Source organism: Coturnix japonica, chromosome 7 (genome assembly GCF_054131305.1).
Source record: "Coturnix japonica strain WE chromosome 7, WE-NBRP24, whole genome shotgun sequence".
Lineage (NCBI taxonomy): Eukaryota > Metazoa > Chordata > Aves > Galliformes > Phasianidae > Coturnix > Coturnix japonica.
Window position 1 is genome coordinate 18,153,868 of NC_140669.1, and position 24,809 is coordinate 18,178,676.

Here is a 24,809-nt window from a genome sequence, read left to right on the forward strand (position 1 = left end):
ACCACCTTCTTCTTGCCTTTCTTCCTTTTCTCATCTACCTTCTCTCTTTCCTGGTTCTCTGACAACCCAAATCAAAACATTTCTGGAATGGGTCATTCTGCTCCGTGCATTAGCAGCGCTCCCTAATGTCATTTTCACAGTACAAGCTGCTCCTCCAGCACTGTGGAGAGACTACTCTATTAAGACAACAGAATGTCACTCATGTACCACTCTCTCTTGTTTGTACAGAATAAGAGACTTCAAGTAGCTCCTGATACAGCGGTATAAAATAGCTTTTATTTCAGTGCTAATAATACCTGATACTTGAACAGGACTTCCATTTGTTGTTCTGAAATCATTTCATAAGCATTAATGAATTATGTCTCAAAAGTATGCTCTGACAAACAGGTTATTCCCATGTCACAGATGGAGATAACTGAGGAAAAAAGACAGGGGTAATTTGTTTTTACAAAGTCTTTCAGGGCCCTAATCTTCACTGTTCTATTTAAAGTGTTTTTATCAGTGGCTTCAAGACACTATTGTGTAAATAAAATCAAAAAGCACTAAAATGTTTCAAGTATTGATCCTCTAATAAGGAGCCATCCTTTCTCTTTATAAGATTGTATGGGAAACTGTTGATCACAGCCTGAACCTCTGATTAACCATCTGAGTCAAGGGATGGGTCAGCCACAGGAGCACAGGTGAAGGTAATTCTGCTGTGCTCCTGGAAGGGGTGGAGCTTGGCTGCACCCCTCCTAGATCTCATTTAAGGGCTGACTACCAGTAAGGCAGGTTCTTTTTCTGGAGATTGTTCCTGTGTGGAGTTCTGCAGCGAGCCTTCGCATCAGCAAGCATCTATCCTCACCATGAGCCTCAACATCAGTGAGTATTTGTTGTTTATCTTCTTTTCTATGTAACCTCTGGTTATCTGTTGACTTTAAAGTTGTACCATTACAACTGTACAATGGCAGATTATGTTCTCCTTACAAGCTGGTGGGTGTACAGACACTTTTTAGGACCTTTCATTTCATAATTCTAATTCAGATTTAGAGCTAAAATACTATAGCATCATAAATCAAACTCCTCTAATCATCTTTTAAATTTTTATCAGCTTTTTGTGGGGATTGGTTCTTGAGGAGGAAAATTTTATAAATGTGTCCTGAAAAGTGTATTCTATTGTATAAGAAAAATAACAAGATCAGGATCTTTCAGTATCATGAACACTAGCTAAGATCATAAAATAAGGGGAAAAGAGGCAGAAGACTTACAACGTATGTATCAGAGGATTAGTGCAGATTGGTGACTAAAATTTGTGTGCGTTAACAATTGAGCATGTGCAGTGTTACTCAAACTGCTCGTGAGTGGTGCTCATCAGAACTGACTGGTATCATGAGATGTTATGAGACGATGTCACTCATCACTATAAAGGACAGTTTTTCATAGCTAATTTTAGAGGATTCTGCTTGCTTGACAAATTGATAGAAGGAAAATACCATGAAAACTTGTTTAGATCTATTTTTATACAGAAAATGTAGATGGAAAGTGGCACCAAAGAGTTACCATGAAAGGTAAAAGTAAAATAATAGGTGATAACAACACGGAGCATGTTTTTAAAACAGAAGTTTTCATCCTGTTTGTGTGAACAATTTAATGCAGGATAACCATCCAGGATTCTCCTCAGGGAACAGGGAGCAGAAAGTGGGTCTGAAAAAATTGTTTGTTTGTTATTATAGAAAATGTATGTAATTAAACCCGATATTGAGTATAAAGATGAAAGCTTAAATAGTTACTCCAGCTTATGCAACTCGGCAGAGCAGAAAAAAATGAAGAATCCTGCACAGGTTTTGTAAGATTTTTTTTGTTCTGTTTTAAAAATTGTGTCACTGAGGAGTCAACTAAGCATAAGAAGATAAGTTTGTATAGTATACTGAGGTAGTCATGGGGTATTGCTTGGGACTGAGAGAATAATTGTGTGGGATGCCAGGGCAGTGGAGCAGAACCAGACAGGATATTCTGAGAGGCAAAGACAGCAGGAGGAAGTTAGCATTGTGGGTCTCTGAAATCACAGATGTGAAGTCAGATGTGAGCAATAAAGAGGGACAAGAAAGGAGGAAAAAAAAATAATCAGGTTGGGCAGCAACTCATCCTGATGTGCTACAGGACAGCAAGGGAGGATCATTGAAATGAGAACAAGGGAAACTGCATTGGACTGGGCTCTCCTGACAGCTGAAGAGCATAACTTGTTCCTTGATTGTTTACAGTGTTGTCACACTTTCAACACATAAATCAGCCCTGCTTAGGAAGTGATGACTTGTTCATGGACATTACCTCGAAGGCAATAGTCTGCCTCTTTCCCTAACCATATCTAGAATAAAGTTTCCTGCAGATAGAAGGTGATATACCCCAATATATAAAAATCATCTGTCAAAACAAAACCATTTTCTCTATTACCAGTCCACAAGCAAACCTTCATGTGAACTCATGCCTGACACAAACACACCCACTCATAAATATAAATAATATACACATAAATAATATAAACAGAAACGCACATGAAATCTTGTGCTATTTACAATCTTTTGCATTTTCCATCTATCCGGAGACACATTCCCTCTGAAATTCCTACCTAATGCAACCTAACAGACCAGCTGGAGGGAAAGGAGGTATTTGATGGGAAGCATATCTATTTTCCAGCTTTTATTTTATTTTACATTGGGAATCAATATTTGCATTTCCATTTCTTGTCACACTCACAGTTTTATGATCCAACATCCTTCTGTGTTCTTGCTACCTGCGCTTTACAAAGATACAAAGACTTCTTGGTTAAGTGGTCATTTCAGTGGAAGTATTTGTGGACCAGTCACCACTTTCTCAATGGATATAACCTAATTTAATTATTTCTTTTCTATCCTTTAATGAGGATCAAGCATAATATTGAGTGGTTCAGATCACTTTCCATGAAAAGACTATGACATTATTCTCTGATAATGTATTATTTGTACCATCTAAATGTCAATAGAAAATATCAGTAGAATATCAGTACTAACTTTGTGTGTTTAAGATACACGTGAAACTTAAGGATACATAAAGTTCTACATTCTCCCAAGTTTGGCAGCTAGCTTATTCATCCCTTCAGGGAAAAATACTCTCCTTTTTGGAGCTGAAAAGTTGGGGTTTACAGACACCTGCCTAACTGTAACATCCAGCTGCTGCTTTAGAAATAAAAGAACAGGTCTGTAATTTATTACAAGCCACCCACATGTGTAAAAGGCACCCCCGCAAATTCTGTCGGTGCTTGATTCTTTGCAGAGCCTTGCTTTGAAATCAGCCTCTATGCTAAAATGAAGTGCTAGACAGTTCCCACAAAACGAGCATCATTTGAGTTCCATTATCCATTAGAATGGAGCCCACACTTCACTGTATTTTGGACATCATTGAAACAAGCACATTGTGCAATAGGAACAATAAAGGAGTGCTGAGATAATTAATTATGTATTCTACTGTATAGAGCACTTCTAGCCACAACTATGGCTTGGAAGCAGCAACACATTTTCAGAATTGTCTCCTCATGGGGTCAAATGAGGAACAGAGTCAGAAAACCTCACAGGGAATGGTGGATGGTTATAGCATCCATATATTAGCATAACATTTTAAACACACCCGCAGTCCAGTGAACATAACACTTGCTACTTCAGCTTGATAACTTACACAGTGAATTTGAAAGATGTGTACATGGTTTTGGTAACAAAAGATACTTTCTCCAGTAAAGTTATGCCCCTAACAGTCCCAAAGGTAAAGCGAAGAGTAGGCATATAATGAATTCTTTGACCAAATGCCCATGGGTAAATCCAGAAAATGGAAATGAAGGTTTGCCTTTCAGTTTCTGGAATTTTCCATTTCCAAGAAGCTAAAAGCAGAAGACACCTGCTTTGTTTAATAATGTCCAATTATACATCTACTACTATTTCTGGAGGTACTGGCCTGTAGGAACAATTTTTTTACTATGAGGGAACAAACAAAGTACCCAAACAGTAAAACTTTGATATTTATGCATGAGAAGACTTTTGAACCACTCAGTGAGTCATTTTATGGAGCAATTAACTTTCCTTTTTATGGAGGTATTTTTAATTCGTCTGCCACCTTTTTAATAGTCCTTTGCATAAATTGGTAAAATAATTTCTCATTCCCCCAGAAACAACAGCTGCATTGTGAACTCCTGAATTGGCATGTCTCTGGAATATATTATAATAATTCAGAAACTGCTGCCATTTCTGTCAGGCTTTCATTCATACGAAGGTTGCTTCAAACATCCCACCCTCCCTCCCCCTTTCATTGCTACTGCTGATCTCAGATTGTCCAGCCACTTCCCCTGCTCTCCCAACTCCCTCTCCCGCCTCCAGTCTCAGCCCCCTCTCTCTCAAGCTCTTGACACAAATCTCCTTCCCTTGCCCCTCCCTCAGTCTGGCTCTCTGTAGCCCTCTCAGTCGAATTAGACACAAATGACTTGTCTTGACTTTCAAAGCCCTTTGTGGCCTATCCGCTCACCACTGACCCTCTCATGTTCAATATCAAAAGGTCAGCTCTTGCTCCCAATTAGTCTATGAGCCAAGGTACCTTCCTCTGACTGCAATCCTTTCAAACAAGCCCAGTTACGCTTTCCTCTCTTGCCCCTCACACTTGGGGAAGGAATTGTCTATTGGTATCTGCAAAGCTTTCACGTTCTTCCTTTTCAAATTCCCCCTCAGACCTTCCCCTTCCTTCAAAAACCACAGCAAGGGCCAGGCTATTTGCAGCACCTCAATGGGGGAGTTCTGGCTCATAACTGGAGCTTCTAGGCCCTGCAAAGGTTTAAGAAAAAAAAAGGCAATAATAAGGACCCTTGGTTTCTAGGGACCAAACTTGGCCACTGCAAATCTCAGTTCAACTGAAGAATGTTACTGAATGCCAAACCCTCATATGCTGCTTACAATTAGGGCACCATAGGAAAAACTTTCGCAGCTCATGCAGTTCTAACGTAGCTGAAGGTAGGTAGAATTTCACAGATTTGGTAAAAAAAAAAAAAAAAAAAGAGTTTTGATCAGGTTTAGAGCCCTGCTCCAACTATGAGAAATCTTTTTAAAGTCTTAGATAAGCAGTCACAAGAGTAGTTTAGCTTGAGCAAATTCACGTTCCTTGCCTCAGCGTTTCTGTTGAAAAGAGCTGAAATGTTTTGGTGGCAATTTTCCCAAAATTTCAGACCGAGTTAAACGTGTAGGGAAAATTCACTTGGATAAAGGTTATAAGTAATTGAAATTCTATTAAGTAGTTGAAATTCATTCATATTAATAACTGAAGACAGGGCCATTCACCGGGAAGTTTAAGGCAAACTGATAGATGATGCTCCAAGCTCCATTATTACAAATATAGTGGTTTATTATGAAGATAATTGTAGGTTGTTCAAGTGGAGGATGGAAATGTGTGTGGGAAGTAGTAGAATGGAGGTGGCCAAGTGAGTAGAGTGCAGGTGAATAGCTGAATGGCTTAACTGTTATTTTCTTTTTCATTTTTAATTCTTGGTATTTTTTTTCCTTTTTTTTCTTTTTATTTTTTTTAAATTTTTTTTCCCCTATCCAATGATTAACATTAATATGCAGAAAAACACGGGGGCCAAATGCTAAGAACTTTGTTTAGCAGGGATGTAATGGGTACATACCCACGTGAAATACAGAAACACTGTGTATTAGGTTGTGTAACTTACTTGAAAGCAATAGCTTGTTGAAGGAAAGGTCCTGCTGGGTTTCGTAACCTGAAAAAGTAGCTTTCATGAAGCAAATTATTCTTTGATAAATTAGTCACAATGCCATTTACTCCATGCTTCTGACACAATATTTAGTTCTGTCATTTAAATGTAATTATTTTTACAATGCTAGTGCTATTGTTAAATGCAGATCTCAAGGAAGAAGTAAATTCTCCCACAGTAATGAAATGATTATTTATGAAAAAAAAAATATATATATATATATATTATTATGATAGCTTAGTTACAGAAATGGTTCAAAGTTTTTGTGGACTGGTATTTTTAATACTCCAGTGTAATCTACTCCAGTCATCCTTGACAGAGAATAAAGATGGGTTTTCAGGGATCACAGCTTTCAAGCTGTGTGGAAATGCACATTTCTTGTTTTGAGAGTAATCGCACAGACTGAAAAAGACAATGATATTTTGAGAGATATTTATAAACTGAATCTAGGACAAAGTGCATGTTTCTGCCAAAAACCAGTTTTTCATGGTTAAATTCACTGCATACCCAGAAATCCCATAGTGCTAGCAAAATTGCCATCTTTAGCGGGCATTTCATCCCTGTCGCAACAACCTTTTGCACTGAAGGAAGCCCTCGCTTAAAAACATGCCCTTTTCCTGTGAATATAAAATGGATACTTTTCTACAAAGTTGCAAAATGTCCTCCCTGAAGGAAAAACAAACCCCAAACAAAATCTAACAAAAAAGCCCTTAGCACCTGGTTCACAAACAATATGTCAATATATGCACTTTAAAACAATTTTAAGAAATGAAGGCTTTTGTCTTCACAGTTTATATACATGTTTACCTGAAATGCTGGATTTCAAAGTTAGCTAGAATTCAATTTGGCATCATAGTCTTGATTTCTGAGTTCAATCAATCCCAATAGACTGCAAGAAAGGATTTGAGTTTAAGACATCTAGGATGTCTTAAATGCTCTTGATCATTGATTCACAGTGCTCATTTTGTTTGCAGAGGGCAAAGACCTGTTGAGATCAGGTAGCAGAAGATTCTGTAGCAGCAGCAAGACACCCAGAACCTCTTTTCTCTCCTCATGTGGCTCTCTTTTGTATGCTACTTTCTCTGCTTCTTCCTTGAGCTCATGAGTTGGCCTCACCCAAACAGGGTGGTTCATGTGTCTCATTACAGTGCTGGGAGACAATTTGGGTCTTTTTGCTAAGAAATGAGGAAATTTTTCTGTTCTCTGAGTGAAAAAGAAAGAGAAAAAATTAAAAATGAATAAACAAACAAGAAGGGAAAACAAGATAAGAAAAAGCTAAAATTTCTAAATAACTCATTGATTCTAGGAATTAAGACATTAAGAACCCAGATGACAAATATCACAGCTTCCAGTGTCACAAATTCCAATTAAGTTGGAAGTATTGACAACCTGGATTCATCTGGGTGTGTTCACAGGACAATAAGTGGATCATGTTGTATCCGTGCTGGGCACATCAAATTTTTCTTTACTTTCTACTCTTCAGATGAAGCAGAAATAAAATTGAACAGAAGAGAAATTCTGTTTACCCAGGAATATGATTTTACAAATTGTTTTGTATTGATCTGTATTATATTTAGTGACATTCAAATTATTCAGCTTTTGGCAGAAGTTCTGAATGTGTACAATTCTAACAGATAGTCTAAAAGAATACCAAATAATTAAAGAAAAAACAACAAACACCAAAAGAACTGGGGAGGAAAGAAAATCACATTAACACATGAAAAAAGTAACATAAGCTTAATTAAGTAATTCTATCCTCTCTGTGCTGATGATCTCCAAGGCCCCCAGACATCATATGTGAATCATTCAGTGGCACTGTAGCTCATCAGGACCAGACACAAAACCATCCAGCCAGGAGGGACTTCTGGCTGCCATTTTTTTTTCCCCCTTACGGTAGTTAACATCATACAGGCAAATTCAGGAATTTATCTTAATTTTACATAATTTTATCTGAATGAAAAATACATTCCCTCACTCAAAGTGTTAATCGTTCATCTTTCTATTTTCAAATAAAAACTAATTGTATTTAACAGATTTAAGTCCACAAATATTAGTATTTCCTTTTCCTAAAAATTTCCTTCAACTTGAAAATTTTCTAAATTACACAAGAAAATACATATGTAAAAGTATGTATATATTTATGTATCTATCTATATACAAAAAGTTACTTCCTTGTCAAAGAAGTCCTGAATGAATAGTAAGTCCTTTCTAAACACTATCAGAGGACAGAGGAATTTTTAAAAAGTAAGCCTTGAAAGAAAAGTATCAGGAGATGTTGCTCTCTAAAGGGAATGTTAAGAAGCCATACTGATAACATTCTTTTAAAATCTGGATCACCTCAACGGGTCTTACAGAATCTGACACCAGTGTGCATTCCCAGCTCAATTGTTTTAAATCTAAATTCAGTCATACTTATAACATGCTGATACTCTATTCTGTGTTCACTGTATGATGCTGGTGCAATTTTATCCATCTGAATCATGAACACTTTATGACCCTGGTATATGGACCAATCCACGATGCATCCAAGCGTGTATGTACACAGCTGGAGACACATGTACAGCATGTGAAGCATACAGCAAAAGAGCAGATGGACAACTCTAGAAAATACTGTGAGTTAAATAGTTTTAAAATTTAAAAACAACAACAACAACAAAAAACCTAACAAAAAAAAACAAATGAAAAAACATTTTAAAAGGCAGTCCAAGAAGGTATTTTAGAGACTAATTATGGAAGTGTTATGGAGGATTGGTGTTTATTTTAATTATCTTTTTCAAGTTTGTCTACTTCATCCTATTCAGTAACATCCTCCTAGTTACCAGCCAGAGCATAGGCAATCCCTGCAGCCTGCCTGCTAAAAGCTGGATGATGTTGCACCCGGCTTTAGCATAAACTGATCAGTGCTCACTTGCTTATAAAATGATAATTGCTTATTACTTTTCTTTCTTTACGTTCAAAAGAGCACTGTATGTTGTTTCTAACTTTAAACACAAGCACATGCATTCTACCCTGTGTTTTGTTATGAATAACCTGAGATTGCCTATATGACAGGGAGCAGATCTTTTTTTTTTTCTTTTTTTTTTTTTTATTCTTCAGAGTAGAAGGGGGAATCGTAAGGCTTTCTATAGGATTATGAAAAATTCCCCTGAAGATCTCTCTCATCTCTGACCCTGCGTGAGTCACTAGAAAACAAGCTTCAAGACTAGACTTATATACTTTGGGCAGTAAATACCTTATTTTCTCACTTAGGCATCTCTTTTAAGTACTTAAACGCTCAGTCACATGAAACTAACCTGTTGGAAAGAGCTGGATCACACTTAAAACTAGGTCAAGTACAGATTACAGAAAAGTAGAAGTGAATCAAATGACACCCAGCTGGTGAAGCATTGTGGAGCTCTACAAGAGGTCAGTACTCAAAATGTCTCAGGTTTATTTTGTTTTGTTTTTGCTATTTCAGAAAATCTAAATGAATAACCAAAGAACTTCCTAGGGCTTTCTTTAACTATTTGGAAACAGGCATGGTTTTCAAATTCTGTCAGAAGAACTCAGTGTGAAGCCAAGTGCTTGGATATTTTGATGGTGGGCAGGACAGCAAGGAAGATTACAGAGTTATCCAAAGATATATATCACCTGAAATAAGGGAAAATAGCAATTATTGATCAGTTTTCTGGAGAAAGGTTGAAAGAGAGTGGGAAGGTCAAAATGCAGATGTTTCACTGGATCTTGGAAAGGAATTAAATCAAGATCCAATGACAAAGGTGGTACAACAAAAGTTTAATATGCCAGACACAGAATCCATACTGTAGCATAGCTTAAGGGAAATTTCATAACGTGCATGTACGTGCTAATATGCCATGAAAATATATGTCAAAAAGAAGAGGGATAGGAATAACAGAATATTACCTGTGACAAGGCAGTGGAAAAATAGGGATAATACCATTTACAGCTGAAACCTGTTGGAGATCACAGATCTGATTTTTATCAGTTACTAAATAGAATACAAAGCCACAGAGAAAAATATCTCTGACTGTTACAAAATCTACTATATGGGTCCTACTGCTCTAAATGGGTATTGTCCGATTCAAGTAGAAAAAAAGCACCGTGATGTTAGAACTCAGAGAAGTAATTTGAAAGAAAACATCTAATGATAAATGGCCTAAACCAAGCTGGAAATCTTGAGGAAGTACTTTGGCAAAATTATAGAGTATTGGGTTATCCTTAAGGACAGCTTATTTCATGTGGTTTTATGTTGTTCTTTAATGAAGCAGTATTTTAAAGAACACATTACTCAAAAGTCCAAAAAAGTTAATATGAAATTATTTCTAGAAAAAATGTAGGATATTCAGAGCTTGCAACATTAACTAATCTGAATTTTATTTCCTCCTGTAGTCAAATGAAAATGAACCATGAAGAATCCCATTTACTTCCATGACTAATGACATTAAGAACATCAAATTTGGTCAAGTTGCCTGTATCTTCACTTAAACCAGCAACATAGCTGAAAAAGCCTTTGGCAGAGATTCTAGTTTATTCTCTATGTGAAAGTACTATTTTACAACTGACACCTACTGGGAGAATAGAAACAAATATGTTGAGTATTTTCCATTGAACGCACTCCTCAGCATCATCTCATTGTGACTCTCACCATGCTTTTAATTCACAAAATAGATCTGGTTGATGAAAATTGAGTCAACTAAAACCAAGATAATGTTCCTTTTGCTCAGTTTCCTTCTCTCATACAGTCAAATCTCTCATTTGACAAATCTGCTGAATTCTAACTTAAAGCTTTCAGAAGCACGCTAGGGAATGCATCAGCATGACTTACTCCAGCAACAATGCTGGAGTTACATTGTAACTTAGAGATTAAGAGGAACATAATTCAACTAATTTCCAGCCTTTGGGAAGCATTGATAAAAAATATGGAAAACATTCAACTCAGAGTAGCCTTCTGGCACAATGTATGCAAACTTAAATTCACAGCAACAAGAAAAATCTAACCTCTTCTCTTGTCCTTCAGAAGGATACCTTGTTCAGGGCAGCAGAGCTTTCGAGCATTATTGAACTTACTAGGTGAACTATTGCAGAAAGTCAGTGGGAATTACAGTGAGATTTACAGTGGGAAGCGAGTGGCTAGGTTTGCTCACAAGAACTAGCTGTGTCAGAGTCTCTGTTTCTTTTTAGCCCAACATGAAGCTGTGGGAGCAACTCTTAAGTACCCTTCAATATCAATAGCAACACGATTTTGCCATTTCAGTCATTCAAGCATTTTCTCCAAAAGCAAAAAAGAATGAGACTTAATAGCCTGGTCTGGCATTGCTTTAATTTAGTCTTTTCCTTCAGGTAATATGAAGATTAAAAAGCTATTTTATGAGGCATCCTATAGCTAAAACCAACACATAAAAAGAAACAGCTCCATGCCATTCCCTTGTGCCCTGTTGTTGTCACCTGTGAGCAGAGATCAGCACCTTTCCTTTGCTCCCATGAGTGGCTGTAGTGTCATGTAGTGTCATGAGGCCTCCCCTCAGCTGTCCCTGCTCTGGGCTGAATAAACTCAGACATCTCAGCCCCTTGTGACACGTCTTGCCTTCTAGACACTTATCTACCTGCAAAGCCCTCCTTTGGATGCTAATACTCTTATGTCCTTATGCTGTGGCACCCTGACTGCACTCAGTGCTCTAGGTGAGGCTGCACCAAGAAACCAAGAGTAAAAAAGAAGGAAAAACATCAAAAAAATGAAGAAGGATTTTTCTTCACTTTTATATTTTTTATTTACTATTATAAGTGCTTCTGATTCACTAAAAGCTTTCCATCCCCTCATCCTTTTATCTTCTTTTTCCTTGTAAGGCTTGTTCTCACATAGAAGAGTCTCCTTCAATCTTTCACTACTTCAGTCAGGCTGATGGTGGTACTGGCTTGGAGTTACTTGCCTTGCCTTGCATAGCACTTAATTTCTTGCTTTTATCCAGAATATCACCACAGGTACACCATTTGCTCAGTTTATTGCCTGTGAACTTCTTTTTCCAGTGATCATCACTAGCACATCTTACCTCAGATGTGAAAGTAAACAATGAACCCTGATCTAGAGAGAGCACAAAAGGAGGTGAGCGTTTACAATGGTGAAAAACATTAAATCTGTTTCTTTCACAATATCTTTAACACTTACAACTGAAATGTAAAAGGTCTTGTTATCACCCACAGGCCACAGCTGGAAGCAAAACATCTCCCTCTGCAGTGATAGCCATGACTGACACTTGCCTCAGGGTCAGAAAGGGATCCAAGGATTGCTTTTGTTTTAAAATGTCCTTTCATCATTTTCTTTTTGGCTCAGAAATACAAAAATACAAACTAAAAAACTTCTTTGTTTCCCCTTTTGTGGAAATGTCACTTATTTTTTTTTTTTCCCATGAGCAAAATGCCATTGTGTGCATTTTAATCTATGCTTTTATTCATTTGATGACTTTTTCTTTGCAGACACAGTTCCTTCCTCCCTCTCAATTGAAGTGCACTTGGGATATATTTAGGTTTTATTCACTTCTGGAAATTTTTTTGATTGTCAAAATTGTGTTTGAGTTGCTCTTTCTGGTACTTTTTTTTTTCCTGAAGGTGGTGTGGATTTTGATTGCTAGAATGGGGGAAAAGAAAGCGTGAGCGAGTTGCAAAGAAATAGCATGAAAAATGCAAGGAAAAAAAGAAAAACCCAAACTGGAATTTTGACATTTAATTGTTTCCTGAATCAAAAATGGAAATCAAAATTTCCACATGTTTTATGAGAAATAACTTATTGAAAATAATGAAGAAAAATTACAAATTTTTACAGGGATGGAAGTATTTATCCCAAAACATGTCTGAGAGCAATAATAACAAACACACAGCAAATCATTTTCAAACTGTCGCTTTTTTGTTTGTCAGTCTGTATTTCCAGCATTTATATTTCCATATTTCCTCCTTTTTTTCTCTCAGAAATAGCTTTAACCTTATGATTCTAAATGCTGAGCTTTTTCTCTCTGTAATACTCCATCATCTCTAATATTTCCTGTTTCTCTCTTCCCCTGCTTTATGCTTCCCCAGTCTGAACACTCAATCTTCACTTTAGTGTTCTCTATATGTGCTCAGTAGCAAACATTGATATCCACTCCTTTAGGCTTGCTTCTCTGTGGCCTGCAATCCAGATCCAAATATTTAAACCCTGGAGCTGTAGAACAGAAAAGAGAAAAGAAAGATTTCTTTCTGTGTTTACAGGTCACTGATCCATGTCTGCTCTTTTTCTAATTCAAACCTTCTCTGACAAGCTGTAGAGCAAGTAAAAAAACAGAAGGGTAACGCTGCTGGCAGCTGGTGGTGTGACACTGTCTAGGTGCAGTGTTGTAGAAGCATTGCATTCTCCTGCTCAGAAATCAGCACAAAGCCACCAAGAACACACAGCATAACCCAGATTATGTCAGAAGAGTTGTTAGCCACTGGAGATGCTTAAGAATCACTTTTTGCTCCACTCTTGCTTAGGCGATAAGATCCACCTTTACTACTTCTCAGCTAGGGTTCCTCAGCAGTAAGTCTGACGTAATAATACCTGATTACCTGAGAAGTTAATTTCCAAGACCGGGGACAGATTTGTCTGAATTATTAAAGGGGACAATATGAAGAATTTCATTTCCATGGTCAGCACGTATGGGAAAGCAGAATGAATTAGTATGTGTGGATTTTCATTTTTCATGATTTTCTTCCTGTCAGAGGATTTTCATTTTGTATAACATTTTAAGTGATAAGAGAGTCAATCTTGATGTCTGTCTCAGGGTAGTAACATGGGACCCATCTCAGACAATGTCTCTAGGTACAGGACAAATAATAACTCATGATCTTGGCAGTACCCAAATTTCTAAGAGAGTTTTTGGAAATAGTATCACTAAGTTTAAATGCTACTTCTAATTTTTTAATCAGTTCCTCACAGACAGCAATGTACAGGTGCCTTGACCTTAAACTTAGGTAATTATTATAATTAAAGAGCTAATACTCCATTCACAAATGTCTGCTGCGCTTTCCCTATTGTCTAAAACCCATTATTCCACACGTAGCTCCTTTTCTGCTCCCTGTTTCTTTGGACTTCTTCCAAGATTTGCTCTGTTATTGTTTAAAGCCTTTCTCGGTATATTCGCGTGTTGGTACTTTGTGCTCTGCATCCAATGACTTTTGGATTATTCCAGTTTTGAAGAGGTACCCTCTATGTCCATTCACAGGCAGTATTCATGCTGTATCCAGCAAATATAATATACTTGTAATCAATCATTGCTGCTAATTCCCCAGAAAAAATCATTTTCCTTACCGTGTTATGCAAATTAGTCAAATCAATGTTTTGTAAAACTTGTTGCCTTTTTCAGGCACCCTGGCTCCCTGCCTGCCTCTCTCCTCCTCCTCCTCCCCTTCTTATTTTCTTTACTAGTGAGACTTGCTCATACACCTCTGCTATATTTCCAGGACAATTTTGTCTCATTAATTTTGTCACCTGAATGAAGGCTATGCAAACAAAGACTTTTATAGTTTGGCTGCCAAAATGTATCCCTTTCTAATGACAAACATCTGTCCAAATTAATTTTAAATGGTTTTGGCTCACAGGTGAGATACAAACTCTAAGGATAATTATTTAATTTCAATTTAAGACATTTTAAAGAAAACTAACGTGTTGATGAAAAGAAAGTGGTCAGTGTCTCCTGCCTTAATCAGACTGAAGAATGATTAGTTCAACACTCTCTTCTGCCTGGGGGGTTTTGAACTGCATCTCCTGGAAGAATATTACTAACATATTACACAGTTTTCGTATTCTGGAATGGTCTCTCAATTTATCCTACTGGTGCTATTGCACTCAGATTAAAATAGTTAAATTTTCTGAGAGATGGTGCAGATGACCCAGTAATCTAATGCTTGGGGTAGTCACGTGGAAAATGGAACTTCAGGGTTCAAGTTCTTGCTTCAATAAATACCTAAACATTCTTAAACAAAGCAGGATTTTAAAAGGAATAAATGAAGTTAAACCAAAGTATTACACAACAGTGTCCAAGACAGTCTTGTAGGCAATGATAATTACTGAGGAGGAGACAAAGCGCAAGGCCTTCAACAGCTAAAGTACATCACAAAGAATGGAGATTCACCAGTTTTGAGAGACTAGCATGGACAACCATTTTTCTAATTTGAAAACTATTCAATCATTGCACAGTGACCCTGCATTTTAGATTTTAAAAACTGTAAGAGACGTGTCAGGCCTTAAGACATGAAATAAATATATTTCCATTTATTTGTAATCACAACAGTAAAATGTTGAAACTAGATCCCTTCAAGGTTCCTTTCAACCCAAACCATTATGTGATTCTGTATGTCCTTTCAGAAATAAAAAAAAAAACAACAAAGAATAGAGGAAAGAAGGGAGATAAGCACTGGTGAACCACGTCCTTGGAGGTTAGAGTTTAGTAGATTTCATTACCATAGGAAATAGCTACCAGTGTGGGATGGTAGGCAGGACAAGAAATAAGCAATGATGGAGTTATGTGAGTTATAAATATGGAACTCTGTATAGAAGACACATCATTCTTAAACAATAAGTGCTGATGTTAAACGTTTCTGTTAGTGCTCTATATAACAGGTAATAGATGGGTGCCCACTTTGGGGACACAAACTGATGTTTCATTTCCTGTGAAATGCAGATCCCCGGGAGAACATACATTCTTTACGTAACCCACATATATATAAAATTTGAAAAATGGTATTCTGTAGCATTTCTTGCTACAGACTTGCAGAGATCTGCTTTGGCTTCATGACAGCTTAAGGATTTGCTTCTATAACACACTTAAAAATATACCTAACTTAAAACACAAACGCAGTCCACAAAGACATGGATTTATAAAGCTTGCTGAAGAATAAATGGCATTTGTTACTACATGGGAGAAACAGTGCAAATAGCATCAAATCAATCTGTTAAAAATTTACCTCTCTCATGTTCTTGGATGTTCCTCCCTCAAAACATGGGTGCCTTTTTAAAGAAGAAATCCCATACATTTTAAGAAATTATGTTTTCTTTTATTCATAAAGTGTTCATTAATTAAAGCAAGCCAGTATTGTCAGCAGAGATGCATCTGTTACTCATAGGAGTCCCGGGATAAATCCTGTTTTGGTGACGTCTGTCTTACTATTGTCCTAGTGGAGCAAATGGCTAACGATTGAGTTCTTTCTGATGTATATGTGTTATATATGCAATTAAGTCTTGCTATAGTGAAGAATCACTGTCAGCAGAGATTATTTTAATGGATGTACAGTATTACTTTAAACTAAGTCTTCACCATCTGTTCATCTTAATTATAAATGCAAAACCAACGTATCTTACATTAGCATCAGAAAATGGGGAAATATCAGTGACTGAAACGTCCATATATACTCTTTGTGCAATACCGCCTGCATCTGTGCCATTTTTCATCTCCCTTTCCAAGTAAAGCAAATTGGAAAGGGGGGAGAAAAGTGCTTATTCCTCATAGATAAATTCCTGGCACGGTTCAATATTTTTTCTGGCAAACAAGAATTCATTATTCAAGATTTCATTACTATTGTGCCTGAGAATGCTTTCCAAAAGTACGTTTTCTACTTGCACTTATACTTTATTCTAGCTTTTTTTTGACTGCCATAGAAGCAGGGAAAATGAAAGAGCCAACACTCTCAAATGCCATCTAATAAATCACCAAAAAGAAAGGTTAAAAAAAAAATACAGAAATGTTTTGAGCTTAATGGAAAGAAGACATAACAAGGAAGCAAAATTTAAACATTACAGATTTAAATTTCTGATGTGGCATTGCTTTCTATGGTCCAGGATGATTTCCATTTGAGAAAACAAAAGAACAAATGAAAGTGCGTTCTCAGTGGTAGAAATCCAAATCTATATCTGCTTTAATCAGGTAGCTTGCTAGCAAATATTTTGTTCTACAAATGTGTATTGCTATTGGAAGAGTTAAGGATGAGTTACGTTTGCTAGTTTTGAGGTACTTTGCCTCTCCATTCCTCATTTGGACTATCTGCTAATAGCCTTAGCTTTGTGGGAGCCCATCAGAGTCAGTAATTTGAATCTGAGGGTGCTTGTCAAACGGTCCCAACATATATCACCATTTGATATATGGCTTGTGGCAAACTGATGAGCAATAGAAAAAGCCTGCGCTGGCACCAGCGTGAGAGGGGTTGCTTCAAGACAATTTACTGCAGAATATCTTGAAGTTTGCATATAAATCCTTATTCTGGATTTAGCAGCTTCCTGTCAATTTGATTGTTTAGGTAGTACAGTATTAATAATACATATAGACTCATTCTGTACTGTAACATAAGGTCTGATATACAACTATATCTGAGTTAAGTCAAAAATAATCCCATTGAAACCATCAGAAGTTTAACACCAAAGAAAACTAATAGTAAATAAGAACTTCCTTATCCTGATTTTACAGTGCTGGAATTTGACACTATAAATTAGTTTGGTTTTCTGCTAGAAGCCTAGTAATGTAAACAAAATTAAGGTGAGAGCTAACGCATCAGATAAATAGTCTCTCCTTTTTGTGTCTCGATACATCAGTTTCTACCTCTTGCACCCACAGCACCAGATGGCATCCAGGCATTTTCACTGAGAAATATATTCTAAAACTCTTTCCAGCCTTGTACTGAATTTAGGAGCCTGGTTTCCCAGGCAAACTAGACATTGCTTGCGGTGGTTGGACTAGAACATGTCCTCCCAGGATCATGGCCTAGAATGAAGGGAAAACTTGGGGAAAATTATCAAGTAGGATATTGAAAAATATGAATTTGTTCCAAAAATTATTGAAAAACTTGACAAGATTCCATTACTCCCTATCTGCCAAACTAGGCCTCATCAAATTGAAGAGTCAACAGATAGCACTTCTTGCAATCTGCAGATGGTCTGTATTATCAAGTAAACTAGTGAGTAACAAAAATAGTGATGCAGATCTCCACGTGGTACATGAGAAAGTATGTACAGAACAGCATACCAACAAAAAGAAGAGAGAAAATGAGCAGGCTATCCCTTATTGCAAAGTCTTACCACTAAGTGATAAGCACTTGAAAGAGATGGCTGGTATTGTGTGGATTAGAGAAGGATAATCAAACTCTGAGAGGCTTATGATGCAGGACGAGTTTGTATATAAACACTGCATCATTTGCAAGCATCTCCAACTGTAGCATAGAGAAACTTCTCTGCAAGTCTTTAAGTTCATTAGTGAAAATAGGTTTGCAGAGTTATTTCCTAACATTTTTTACTTTGAAAGTTGTTAGGAAAAACACCACAAATCATTAAGACCAGTAATTTGTACTGGTGAAATAAGTATGGCTTTATGTTATACCATCTTACACAACAATATAAAATATGAAAATCAAAATCATTTTAACAATAAACAGCTTTTTTACTGATTGCACATGATTATGTTAAGGACTTTCTTCTAACAGTGTCACAGAGGTGATTTAATAGCTCCTATGACTAATCGTCCCAGATGACCTCTCCCCTCTGCTGATGAGGCATATTCAAAACCTCCTGCTCTCTGCTCATTTTGCCATCTTGTATTTTCAAACTGTTTTGATCATAAATACATTAGGCAATATTCTTCTTGCCTCTGATCAAATGTTCTGTGGACAACCCACCTCACCTGTGAACAAAGTAAAAGGAAACTTGCCTTCATCTCTGTTCCTACTATTATTAATATCATTTACCTGAAACAGCCACGTCACTAGCAAGTATTAGAAATCACTCATCAGGTTTTCAATCTCTGCATAAATTACTGCAGTTCCCCAAATTCTTTTTTTGAGCACGGAAGCAAAATTTGGCTCTGAGAAAGAAAATGAACTGCACATTTTCCTGTCTGGAATATGGACAAAAATTAGAAAGAAAACCAATCTCCTAGAAACATCGCAAGGAACAGGATAGTTTTAAAATGTTACCATACTAGTCAAATAACGTAAAGAAAGTACCATACGCAAAGCCTTATAAAAGTGTGCTCTCAAAATGCACAAAGTGCACCAAACCACAGATATTAATAGTCAACCTAAGTCCAAACAACAAGAAAAATGAAGTTGAGAGAGTGAAAAAAGCAAGTAGCATAATCATAGTTGGAGAAGGAAGAAATTCAAGGTCAAAAAGGCAAAGAGAAGAAAACACAAATTCCCTATGAGAAATCTAGACTGTTAGAATAAACGGGTCCCGTAAGAGCTGCAAGCAGGTTGCCACAAGCGAAACACAAATCCCTAGGGGGCAGTACATAATTAACAATTTGCAGATGCAGCCATTGTCACAAAGACAGGGACTGCCACCCAAAAAACGTGAGCAAGCATTTTGTTTTCAGAGCAGCTTGCTGATTGCACTATAAACCCGTACTGTTTGCCTTTATATAATAATGAACTACTCTCTACCACAAATATTTTTCTCTAGGATCATTAAGTTTTCCAGTAAAATGCGGGAAATGCAGAAAGTATGGACAATAATTACATAGAATAAAAGAAAAGCAGTAAAACAATCTGGCTGGGGGATGGGGGAGTAGTAAGAAGAAACAAGCAACAAAATCAGCTTGATTCAAAAGGTAAAGTAACATTTGAATTTCTATGTATGTCCTAAATTTTTTTATATGTAGTTTGTGAAAGAAAACTATTAATGATTTAATAAATCAAAATAGATCATTGATACAATAAGATTTCTCTGATACAACTGGAAGGCTGAAATATTTTTTTCATACTAACGGGAGTCAAATCTGCATTTTTGTTTGTAGATAAAAATAATGCATTAAGTGTAGCGCCTGTCTGCTGAAGGTACCAAACAAGGAAGTACCTTAAATCTTTTAAACTGAGAGATAGTGATCAGAGCAGGCTCAAAGAAGGCTGAGAGAATAGCTCTGTTGTTTGAGACAGTCAGTCGAGAAAGAATTCATCTCTTGAATCATGCCAGGGTACAGCCACCATGCCAGCCAGCATCTTTAATGGGCCCCTTAATACTGAGTCTATCTGCAAGTACTGATCATGTTTCTTTTTTCCTAGAGAATACAGTTATCAAAGGTATTTGGGGTACCCCATCACAGAACCCACAAGAGGCAAAAATATAACCCTTCCTTTATGCCTTTCAGTTACAGCTGATAATTTTAATGTCCTTTTATACTTAATCTGTATTTTACAGACAGAAAGAAAGCAAGAAAATGATTACAGCTGAACAAGATGTTTTCTCTTCTACGCCTTTCCTTTGTTGACGCGGAGGACTAATGCCTTTCTCTGACAGCTTCAACCACACTCTTCCAATTCTGTCCTCCAAGCATGGGGTTCTGCACTCAAGTGCTATCCTGCCATGAAGATTGCCATATTGAATGCACTTCTGGAAATGTCAGGTAAGTCATCAGCTTTGAGGGCACGTGAATCAAAATTTCTGAGACAGGAGGAAAAATGTAAAGTACTCACAAGATGCAGACCATCCTGTCCTTTTGTTTTTGTTTTGCTCCATTGCAAAACAAGACAGAAAGAACTTGCTTTTATTAAGATGTATAAACAATCTAGTGTTCTGATATCAGATCTTCTTCTGTCCTACTGTAGTTGCACATGGGAATCTGAGAATCTGACAGTTCCTTACAAGGATGTGGTGTCTAGCATGCTTGCAGATCTTCTGCAATGAGATGCTCCAAAAGTAATACCTCCTATTTTGATATGTCAGCCCACAATGTCAGAGATTATGTAGGTTGTATGCATGGTGCCAGATGTGGAAGTGCAGATAGAGCACTTTTATAGAGTCCAAACACCGGATGTGAACACAGTGGTGCATTTCAGCAGTGGTGACAGTGATGGAGGGCCCCTCTGGTGGTGCAGATTTTGACAAGCACGCCACATATGCTCCTCTTCATCACTGATGAAAATGCATGACGGCATAGCATATGATGGTGACTATGTTGAAAAATGGATTTCTGTAGCTGAGAATTTGCTGTACAAAATAGTGCTGTTGTGCTATTATTATCCATTGTAGTTTCTACAGAAATATGTAGGAGGCATTACTTTTGGGGTGACCCAGTATTTCAATTTCTTTTTTTTTTTCACACTTTTGCTGTTAAGATTTTGAAGCTTTTCTGCCTTTAAATACCCAATGATTAAAGCTCAAATGCAAGGCATGCAATTAAGTCTTTGAATACATTTAGACTCACTGTCACCTGCCTGAAAAAATGCAGACCTGAACTCTGTCATTTAAACTCACAAGGGCAGTAACTTACATAGATCAAAGTAAGGTGGAAAATTAGGGCTGCATTTTCTCTGAGACATTCTATTCTTAGCAAAGAAAAGTTGTGCTTAAGTACAGAAATCAGACTTTTTCAGTCTTCCAAAAGAAGGAAGATAGGAGAAGGAGGTTTTTCACACAGAGGGTGGTGACGCACTGGAACAGATTTCCCAAGGAGGTTGTGGATGCCCCATTCCAGGAGGCATTCAAGGCCAGGCTGCATGTGGCTCTGGGCAGCCTGGTCTGGTGGTTGGTGACCCTGCACATAGCAGGGGGTTGAAACTGGCTGATCATTGTGGTCCTTTTCAACCCAGGCCGTTCTATGATTCTAAGAAGCAGAGGAGTTAGTTTTGAGAACCAAAACATGTTGAAATTTTCAAAATAAAGTCAAGGCAAGAAGCTGAGTGCTTACCAGTTTCAGAGCAGGCAGTTCAGAATCCATTGGGGTTTTAGCTTATGTCTTCCTTGAAATTCCTCAAACCTGAAACAACGATTCAGTTGCTGTTTGTCTGTTTCATTCTGCAGGAAAATGTCCTCAATTGCTACATATCAAAACATCTGTATTTCACATGCAAGAGGAACACCATGAACACATCTGTTCCTAAAACAAAACTAAAAAACAGGCAAATATGGTAAGTGAAAAGAAGAATCAGTCTTGTGTTTTGTCTAGTGCTTTGAGAGGGACCATCAACCGTCAGCCTAAGAGGAGTACGGTTCTTGCTTATGCAGGTTTGCTTAAGCAAAATAATTCTCTGTAGCTTTCATTTGTGTCTCTGTTACATAATGTTCCTTCATCATGGACTATGTTTTATTATGCTCAGTAAATGTAAAATACTTCTATTTCTTACTGTATTTATGGTCCTTTCCTAGGAAAGGATCTGACTTTGGAGCATTTCCACTCATGGAAAAACAGGCATTTAGAACTTTATCAGTATCATTACAGTTTTACTGACCATTTAATTTGAGAAAGTTGTAATTCTAAGGGGGGAGGGAGGGACAAATTTCACATTATTTTCAATGAATTTTCAGACTAAAATGACAAAACAATGTTAGCTACTTGTTAATACATCGTGATTGAAGCTAAGTTTCTCTTTGATGTAGATGCCACGGGCTTTAAGATTCTGATTATGATGTACCTGCAGAGTTAATGAGAAGCAATGTTGTGTTACTTCAGAACAAAAGCTAGTTACAGGTAACCTTGAAATATTATCTATTTCATGAAATGGTGTAAACAAGTTGCTCACAACTTTTAAAGGCCAATTGGCAAGATTATATGTTTCTTTCCTAAATTACAGATAAACCGTGATAGTAGAAACTCAGTAGGAGCCAGGAGACATTGTCACTAAGCATTTAGGTTTCACCCAACCTGTTGTCTGGTACCATATTACCTCTGTCAGACAGGAGATTCCCAGCGCACGCTGCAATTCAGAAAGACAAAAAACTGGGATCCTCTGCCTCTCAATGAGTTTCTTTCAATACTACAGCCTTCATGTCCTGCCTGGGATGCACAACATCTGACGTGGACCCTGCTTTATATTGGGAATGTGTGGCACAGGGTTCTGATGCTGGTCTAAAGTAAGTTAAACTTATTTTCCTTGTAAAGATTCAATTGCGTCCCTCCATAAAAAACCAAAACCAAACAAAAACAAAACAAACAACAACAACAACAAACCAAAAAACCAACCATCAGATGCGATGATATGCACACCCTTAGCTGAGATACCTTCCTTTGCTTTTTGATGTTTATTATCAATGCAAAGCAAACAAAAGAACAATCTATGTGTGAAAACAGTTGATCCACAATCCAGAAATCAGAAATTTTGGCCTCTGTAACATCAGGGAGAAGAAACTCAGAAATCTGATGTTGAATTTTAATGTTGAATTTTAAATGTACAGTCCTGCTCTACATTTAGCATTAATTCAAATTTTCTAAATGTAGTTTTTGATGGGAAATCATTCGCTTCATTCTCATTCAGTCACATGTCATGTTTATTTCTTGATTCAAATGTGTAGCATTCACTGGCCAGTTGCAGTAACCATTGAAAGATGGTGAAGAGGGCACGAGAGACCTCAGGTACAACCAAGTTTTAGAAAAAGAACTATAAGCAACAGGTAGGTGTATATAACAGGAAGATATTTGTAATGCCCTTATACAAAGGCAAACTGTTACTTTGTTAAATTACTATTTGTTATATATCTTGGCATTTATCTGGGAGTGCAGCCCTGAGATGCAAATGCATGGAAAAATCCAGAAACCCAGTTCTGCTCTTAGAACTATTCCCCCTCACTCCAGTAGTTATCCTTGGCAAAAATGCTTTGAAGGGAGAATGACTAGATTTAGACATGGGAACGTGAAATGTCAGAACTGTAGTGTTGAAGGCTGCATTATAAAGCCCTGCTGTACAGCAAGATAGTTGTTAGCAATGATGTGCCTATATATTAACCTATTTCGTTTCTTCCTTTTTCTGTTGGCAGGCAATGAGACTATTCTCCTTTCATCCTCGGTGAACAGACACCAGATTACTCACACATATAGTCAGAAGACAACTTCTGGTGAGTACCAGAATTCAGCAACTTCATATTGGCTGAATTTTAACAAGAACCACAATTCTTCCACCCAGTTCTTTGTTCACATACCATTCTAGATTGAAAAAAGGGAAAGCTACAGGTTGCTAATATAAAGTTAGCTTTTATAGCCTTGGCAGGATAAGGATTTCTTATGAGATTTATTGAAATTCCTTTTCATAATATAACAAATATAACAAATTTAGGAGGTTCTCTTCTATTTATGGAGAAGCAGAACAACGAACTTATGCTCAGACTGCACGATGTCTGGCCCCAGGCTCAGTTCAGTTTCTACATGCACTGCTTCCTGTCAGAGTAATTAAGTGCATTTTTCCTGATTAACAAAAATCCAAACAAGATAAAGAGCTAATTTGCTTTCTGCTTTTGGTCCCAATGGATGAAGCCTGTACTTGTTTCTTGGGAGTTCTTTACCATTTTCACTCTAGCATTGAGATAAACCTAATTACTTTCCTGAGAATGCTACAAACTGTGAAAAGAAAATTTGTGGAATAACCAGATTCTGTTGTAATAAGGGATATTTATGTAAACTGTTACTATAGTCAGTATAGTCTTGAGGAGTTAAAAATAAGGATCCAATGCAAGCAGAAATATTTTCTTATTTTGCCTTCCTGTGAAAAGAGAGAGGGGCAGACTCTGAGTTAACACTTGCCAGCTATTCAAAGTTACTATCAATTTAAATTTGCATGAGAAACAGAGGGAGGAACAATGCATACAAAACAAATATGATTGAGGCCACTTTACCATTCAAACTATGTGGAATGCTCTAGATGAATATTCAGAAAAATCAATGACCATTTTGTTGTGACAGCTGAACTTCAAAATACTTATATGAGTGATCCTTAATTAATTGACAGCATATCCAGTTTAAAGAAAAATAATTGAACAAGGAATTGAAATTATTGGAATAAAGAAAGTGACTATGGAATGAAATGAAAGCTAAGCTTGGCACCTGGCACAAAAATAAAGTCTACATAGGAATGGACAGTAAGGCCTCTTTGTCAAGCACTCATTATACTTTGAAAAACAGAATGCCTTCCTTAGAAAGGTGTAGGTATCCAACACGTAAAGGTTTGGATTTATGGTGGTTTTTCTTTTCTGTAATGATGAGATTTTAAATACCCTGATGGGCCAAACCACATTGTGCTTCAGTGCTCTACCGTGGATTTGACATGACCAGTAGCAAGTCCGTGGGTCACACTGAGA

General features: G+C 37.1%; 1 long non-coding RNA gene across 4 annotated transcripts; it reads left to right on the forward strand.

Moving 5' to 3' along the window:
- The first annotated feature begins 685 nt into the window (after positions 1-685).
- Positions 686-24,809, forward strand: LOC107316719 (uncharacterized). Of its 4 annotated transcripts, none has more exons than XR_014948328.1 (7): positions 686-861; positions 19,944-20,148; positions 21,546-21,652; positions 22,122-22,212; positions 22,316-22,595; positions 23,034-23,132; positions 23,496-24,809. It is a non-coding gene; the product is annotated as an uncharacterized LOC107316719 (long non-coding RNA). The 4 variants fall into 4 exon arrangements; XR_014948327.1 differs by lacking the exon at positions 686-861 and adding an exon at positions 10,927-19,356; XR_014948329.1 differs by lacking the exon at positions 686-861 and adding an exon at positions 10,927-19,356 and having other exon boundaries at positions 22,418-22,595.